The sequence below is a fragment of the Cinclus cinclus genome, chromosome 23 (assembly GCF_963662255.1).
Source record: "Cinclus cinclus chromosome 23, bCinCin1.1, whole genome shotgun sequence".
Lineage (NCBI taxonomy): Eukaryota > Metazoa > Chordata > Aves > Passeriformes > Cinclidae > Cinclus > Cinclus cinclus.
In genome coordinates, this window is record NC_085068.1 from 8,377,499 (window position 1) to 8,384,260 (window position 6,762).

Genomic DNA, 6,762 nt, shown 5'->3' on the forward strand with positions numbered 1-6,762 from the left:
CCAAGGATTTAACTACCAGGTGTCCCATTGAAGAATTGCTGTAAAAAGTGTTCAGCATCCATCATTAAACCAGAAGAGTACAGCAAAGCTTTGTATGGATCTATCTATAAAGATTTCAGAAACAGGAAGTTTCCAGCACACAGACCTAAACTCTTCTTGTCTCTGAGAAATTATCTCTATTTTCATAATTTGATATTAACTTGGAACACAAACTAGTGAAAAAATGGAGCACCAATAATAGGTAAAAATTACCAACTACTTGCAGGAACCAACAAATGATTTTTCAGTGTATCCACTCCCCTTCATACGGTTGACATGCCATGCATGGTACAAATAGCTACCCATGGAACACCTATGAGGTGTGATATTTCTTGACTATTAATTATTGACACCAGTGACAATCCCCAGGTCTGTTCTGTGGTCATGGCAGAACCTGAGCCAAAGTCAATTCCCAAACATGCACAAGGAACGTGGAGACCACTCACTGTGGTCACACCAATCAGCTTTAGGAGCAAAGCCACGTTCTCAAAGCAGCTCTGCACGAAGTGGCAACACCAGGCTCAGTCAGGATCCCCTGAGGAATTACAGATCATTCCTATTACATCTGGGGTTTGCTGAAGATGGACATTTGCAATAGAGAGGCTAAAGTCAACAGGGTAAAAAATAACAATACACAGGGCATAAACACCCTGCACTCATGAAATATAACCACTGATAAAGTTACTTGACAGCAGGAGGACATTGGTTCACTCTTCATCATGAACCTCAAAGAAGCCTCTGCCATACAGTACAATGTCAAAATTGATGCAGGTATGTGTATGTGCCCAAGGTGCTCTTTCTGCCTCTTCAGCAATTCTCAAGTGACTTAAAATGGAACTTAAAATGGAAACAGAAACATGCACAAGGAAAGCCAGAATTACCAGCACTGCTAATGGTGAGGAACTTCAGTATTTGGTATGCTCCCAACCAGTTTCATTAATAGTGTATTCATTGTCAGATTTTTGATATTAAATTGCACCTAGGGCAAAAAATCTGGTGTTTCAGGCAACTTTAGCAAAAAGGCAAATGACACTATTAACTATTCTCAAATGAAAAGAGACCAGTCTAAAATCAAAGAATCAAAATGGCTGAGGTTGGAGGGACCAGAGTGGGGTCATCTGGTCCAGCCTCCCTGCTCCAGCAAGGTCATCCTAGAGCACAAGTCCTTAATCAGAACAGGCAAAATCCTAATTGAGAACAGGAGAATTTCAGTATCTGTAAGCAGTTAAAATAACAATGACATTGAATTTCAGTTCACAATCATACAGTAAAAGCCTCCAAAGACCAGAAGTGCCATTTCTGGAGTGATCAACTTCTTCCAGCCCAAGCACTCAGTGCTGGGTGCATTTAACCTGGAATGGCAGAGCACAGGTGCTGGCAGAAAAAGGCTTTCTGTCTACTGTGTGTGTGTATATCCCCACACATTTTATATAAGTATATATTTATAGGCACTTCTCTGGTACTCATCAACACAGGATCTACAGCCAGGTATTAGTGAGAGCTCTCAATGAAAACGTGACCTGTGCTGCCCTGTAATTTTTACTGACATCTGAATGTCATTATTGCCAGGGCACAGACATTTCACACTGCAAATGCCTATAAATCTTTTATAGTAGATAGATTATGGCTAACTAGATTTTTAAAAGCAATTAAAATGTGAGCTGTTATTAGGTTGGTGACTACTTAGCATTTTAGTATTTTGCAATAGTCTATCAAAGTATATTGTTAGGACCAGAGACTCTCAGATTAATAGTTCTTTATTACCAAAATTGTGTAACCATTGGACAACAACATGAAATAGCGCTCTGGCCTCATACATCACTAAAATTCGCTGTAAGATGTGACAAATGCAGCCCTCATATCACCCATTTATCTTACCTCTTTAGGAAAAAAAACAAAACAATTTCTGTGCTGCTTTCCACACGGATACTCTGAATAACCAAAAGAAGCAAAGAAGGGGTTTCAGCTCTGAATCAAGGTTTAGTTTTCAAAACAATTTAAAGAGATCTATTATTAATCACTCTTGCTGTGAGTTGAACTCAGAATTAATGGCTCTTTGTCTAATATGGCTGCATGCCTTGATCATCTCTTTGGTACTAAGCAGAACACAAACTCTGCCTTCTCAGTGACTTGTGAGCAGCAGCACTGTTACCTGACATGGGCAACATGAGACTTTTGCCCCTAAGACCTTCATACAAGAACAATCCATGAGACTTTTCCTGGACAGTGTTCCATAGATTGGTCTCAGTAGAGTATGCCAAATATGCCAGCTTCTCTCTTCTCTGAAGGACTTGCTAGAAACAAAAAGCACAAGAACAGGATTTTTGTTCCCTTCTTAGGTCACCAAACAAGACTGTGCTGTGAAGATATCTGATGGAGAGAGGAGGGAGGAAGGAAAAAAAGTCCTTGTCAGTTTTAAGAGAGGACTTTTAACATTCACTAGTTTAAAACAAATTCTTAAATACATACCAATTTTACCACAGACATTTTGCTTTCCCTATGTTTGGCCAAGTGGGATTTGCAAGGAAGGAAATCTTGCCTTCAAGAGACTTCCTATTTCTCAGGAAAATGGATGCAAGTTCCTTCCTGCCCAGCCACAATTCCGAATGTTCCCTAAATTATATGAGCCATGAAGTGTGACAAAAAGCTGCATGAGGTCAGTGGTGTGAGAGCTGACGAGTCTCCTCAGCACTGAACAAACACACCTGGGCTGCAGAGCAAGAACCCAGGGACTGCAGGGCTGAAGGGCTCTGTGAGTCCCCATCACTTCTGGGGCTGATTAACTCCTGAGCACAATGGAAGAGTCTCAGGCAAGACACAACACACATATGCTAAAGGCAACCATATGTAAAAATAGTAATTTAGATCAATCAAACTGCACCACAAAACAATAGTAACAACAGGAGTTAGCCCAGAGACCATTCACAACAATGCTCCAGAGTGGCTGATTGTGACACCAGTTAAAACCACTGCAAGATCCCAGATCACCAGGAAGCTCCCAAGAGCAGGACTGCACCCAGCCAGCACCAATTTAAGGCAGAAATTATCTTTTAGGGCAAAGAGAATGACTGGAAGTGCAGCCAGACTTCTGCAGCTCCCAAACCATAAGCACAATTACATACACCTCTATTATGGTTAGCTGCTCAACAAAAGGAAGGAGCTGACAGCAACTCCATCTGAAACTGCAGCCACCAAGAGCAAAGGAAGGAATATGTGAAAAACAAGGGGCCAAAACTCCAGTGCCTCACGTGCTGCTATTTCACACACACTACTTTACTTAAAGATTAAAATGGATTTTGTAAAGGTTAGCAAACTAAAAATTTGACGGTGAAACAGTTAGAAAATGGTTGCAGTTTGGAACGTGAAAGGGTTATTTTACCAAGTTCATTGTAGCTGCTGACCAAGATTTCAGCAATAAAAGTTCTGTTTAGCAAAACCTGATGCTTCTGACCTCTGAAGTCAGGCAAAACCTTTCATAAATTCCATATAAACCGAATATTATTTGGCATCTACATTCCTGAAAAAAGGCAGCTAAGAATACATGAATGCTCCTATTTTTCTCAATTTGGCATCAACTCTAAAAGTTAATTATATTGTAAGTGTTATTGCTGATTGGTATTGCATAAACATTCAGTTAGCTATGTTTATCTTGAAGTCTGATATTGCCTCCCCCGACCAACTGAGCAAGCTGCCAAGGCACAAAGAAATTTCCAGTTTTCCACATAAGATCCAACACACCCAAAGTTAGGAAACTCCATTAAAATTACATTAATATGGCAACAGGCACCAGAGATCCCTGCAGCTGCACTATCCCCTCCTCAATTCTACAAAAAGCCTTCCTTCAGTAGTTGACCTTAAGCTGGTTCAGGATTTCTATTCCTCCTTTACACCAACTCTGCTGCAAAAATTTAGGTCACATTTCCTTTAAGGGTGCACATCCATGTGTACTTACTTAAAGCTCAAGGAAATTAATTAAAAGCTCCTCACTGACTTCACTGTGCATAGAATCAGGACCTGGATGAGTTCAGAGGCAAAACAATTACACTTTAATTAAACATCTCCACCTTCATGTGAAGTAGTCAACTAATTTAATGGAAGGATAAACTGAGTCAGAAGGCATCTGAGCTTGGTCATGGTCATAAACAGAGGTGATTACTTAGTCATAACACAGAGAAAATGGACTTGCTGAAAAATCAAATCAAATCAATTCTTGGTCTGTGTATTTGCATGGAACAAATCAGAACGTCCTGAGACAAGTGGAATGATTGCACAAATTTCCTGATTCCATCTCTGTTCCCCAATCAGTAGCTCATTTAGTCAGTCACAGGAATTCCAATAACACAAAAAGTTGAAATCATTAGGGTTTTGGGGGGGATTTTAGATTGTTTTGTTTGTTTTTAAATAGCATGAATAATTATATCTATATTCTTTTTGAAAACAGAAATAGGCTTGGCAGATTTGATACTTGTAAAACCTTGGATGTATTCACTGAAAAGCAAGAAGTATGACTCCACTTTCTGAATTCAGACTGACATTTAAACCATACAGAAGCTCTGTAACATTGTCAGATCACCAGCAGTGAGCAGAAACAAAAATGAGCTTTCCTCACTTTTTGAGCAATTGTTATATAATGCTGCCTCAACACTAAGGATGAAAATAAATCTGGGAGTCAGGAGAGTGTTCTCCTTACTCTAGTACTAACTAATGGGTTTTGGTTAATTTGGTGATCTTTGCTTTCTTCTCACCTCTAGTTTTGCTCACTCTGCTCTATCTGCACTCTCCTGCCAATGGAAGCCTCATGGACAGGGCACAGCTCTTCAAAGGGAAAAAGAACTCTATGAGTCCTCCATTCTCAAACACATAACACTGAACTAAGTGGTTGGGTGGGTTTTTCCTAAATGAAGTTAAATTACTTGGCAAAAAGTTGTTCACACATTTCAAACCTTTTACATATCATTTCTCCCTTGTACTTAGAAGCAAGACCATTAAATTAGCAACACTGGATGTGGAATATGTGACAGTGTTTTCATTCCAATAATTTACATCTTTGGTGCACATCACCATCAAAACTGGGCCTAGTCACACACTTGTATCATGCAATAGCTTTAGCCCAGAACATAAACAGTTGGCACATTTGTTAGGATTTGTTAGGATTGCAATTTTCCCAATCACTTCTGCTCTGTACACCTGATGGTGTGCTGCAGCTGTAGCAGCTGCCTCTGTCCTTGCTGATGTCCAATCTGATGACAGCTCGCAGTAAAAAGAAATACACTTTTGCCTGTGCATGTATAGGAGTATTTCTGAGACCAAATCCTTCTTTTTGGAAAAAAAATCTCCTGGAAGTTTCTCCCAGCATCTCCAACAGCAGCCTCCAAAAGCCTATTGCCTCCCTGTGCACAAAACTTGGGTGGATGTTTGATGCTTCAAACTAGGTCAGATGCTCAGGAGGGTGCTTTGTAGTCAACAACCAACTTAGGAACTGAAACACTTAGTAAAAAACATACATGTTTGTGTTGGTTACAGATGACAAACATTTTGGAGAGGAAAAAATTATATTAAACACATATAAATAGATCTATTTCTGACAAGCTGTTTCCTAGGCAAAGTATCAACCTTGAACAGCTTAACCACATCGGGCACATTTAGGTGTTAGTTCTGTTTGCCCATATGCAACTGCAGGATGCTTTTTAATTTTTGGCAGTAGATACGTATCACAGCCATTGTTAGCAATTACAAAATCTAGGTTTTGTTTCCCTTCACTTTTGGCTTTGTTTAGAAAACAACACAAATTGTTGTGGAAACATCTCTCTCGTCTTGCAAAGTGAAATACTCACAAACCCTGGATGGGGGAAAGGATGGAAGGGAGCAGAAACTGATACAGCTACAGATTTCCCATAAAACTGGGATTCAGGAGTTGCTTTCCCAAACACTGCACGATGCTCTGTCCAGTGACACTTAGGAACACTGAGCAGTTTTGTTAAGACAGGGACAGGCTCCCTTCCACTGGGAGTCAGCCCTTGCTGCCCATCCAGCTCTGGGGATCTCTCAGGGATTTAGCATAGTGACCCCTGCCAGCCCTGGGGATGGTTTTCCTGCTGGACATTTCACTGTCTTCCCACCTGGACATCAAGAAGAATCCTGAAAGACCTTTTCTGCCCTGTGTAACTTTCCTATAACTTGTTGCAAGGCTCACAATGAACTAAAAGAGAAAACTGCTTTAAAGCAGATTTGGGTCCAACCCATTAACAATTAAGTTTTCCAAAATGGCCTTTGCTCCTGCATTTGTTCAGTCCTACAGACTTCTTCATAGATTTGTTATTTCTGTGTACCACATCAACTAAGACAGCACACAAATCCCCAACAACTCTAAATTATACTGAGGCAGCTGCCAGTTTCTCCCAAGATGCAAAAAACTGATGATGCTTTTTCAGCTAAAGGCAAAATAAAGCAACAGAAATGTATCTGAAGTACACCTGTCACCCTTTTCCAGATGAATCTGTTTGTCAAGGCAGAAGTAGCTTGTATCGTGGTAAGAAAACCAGCCTGTATTTTCAAAAGTAGTAATACATAGCTTTCTGTATGCTCCCTCACCTTGAATACTTGTTCTTTCAAAATAAACCCCACTGAAGTACACATTTAGCCTCATTTTTTCACCATTTACATAGAGGTTCTCCTTCAGCAGGCTATTTCACATAACACATGAGCTCCAAAACTAACCAAGGC